General features: G+C 44.2%; 1 pseudogene; it reads right to left on the reverse strand.

Annotated features, from left to right (window-relative positions):
* Nucleotides 1-483: 483 nt before the first annotated feature.
* LOC126196147 (5S ribosomal RNA) lies at nucleotides 484-601 on the reverse strand (annotated as a pseudogene).
* Nucleotides 602-947: the final 346 nt, after the last annotated feature.

The raw sequence follows: 947 nt of genomic DNA on the forward strand, positions 1-947 counted from the left end.
TCATGATAACGTGCTCCATTGAGCGTAGGTGGAAGAACGAAACTAAAATGAGCTCTAACATGGAAATTAAGCGTTTCCGGACACATGTCCACATAACATCTTTTCTTTATTTGTGTGTGAGGAATGATTCCTGAAAGTTTGGCCGTACCTTTTTGTAACACCCTGTATAGAACAGAAAACCGTTGACTTCTACCAGTTATTACTGATAAGTGATAAAACTGATGTTGTGTAGTCACGCTTTTTTCTACTCTCAATTGTTTGTTTGTACGATATACTCCATCCTAACAGGTCTTGGAGGACCCTATCGCTACTGACCGACCGCTGTGTCATTATCAGCCTAAAGGCGTAACTGGATGCGGATATGGAGGGACGTGTGGTCGGCTCACCACTCTCCCGGCTGTTGTCGGCTTTCGTCACCGGAGCCGCTACTTCTCAATCAAATAGCTCTCCAGTTTGCCTCACAAGAGCTGTGTGCGCCGCTCTTGCCAACAGCGCTCGGCAGACCGGATGGTCACCCATCCAAGTGCTAGCCCAGCCCGACAGCGCTTAACTTTGGTGATTTGACGGGAACCGGTGTTACCACTGCGACAAGGCCGTTGGCGTTCTTACGATATGCCTACCAGAATGTCCCATATGTTTCCCACTGTATGCATACTGTTGTATATCTGGCATCTTTGTTCACACTGTAAAATTTAATTTTTATTATTCAACCTACAGTAGTCACCAGATAAAAACACCACTCCATCTGGCGAGTTTGTAACTCACGTTTATGTCTGTAACCTCATGCTTGCTCATGTAACACTGATCTTTTAGTTAACAGGCTACTATTGAGGTTTCCTCTCGTCTTAATACTTGTAAGTTTCATTGGTTTCCTTATCAGTTATGAACTCCTATTCAGGTATTATGCTTGACTGTGTGACGTATCACACAGCTGAAGATAACTGACT

This window comes from Schistocerca nitens, chromosome 7 (genome assembly GCF_023898315.1).
Source record: "Schistocerca nitens isolate TAMUIC-IGC-003100 chromosome 7, iqSchNite1.1, whole genome shotgun sequence".
NCBI classification, from domain to species: domain Eukaryota; kingdom Metazoa; phylum Arthropoda; class Insecta; order Orthoptera; family Acrididae; genus Schistocerca; species Schistocerca nitens.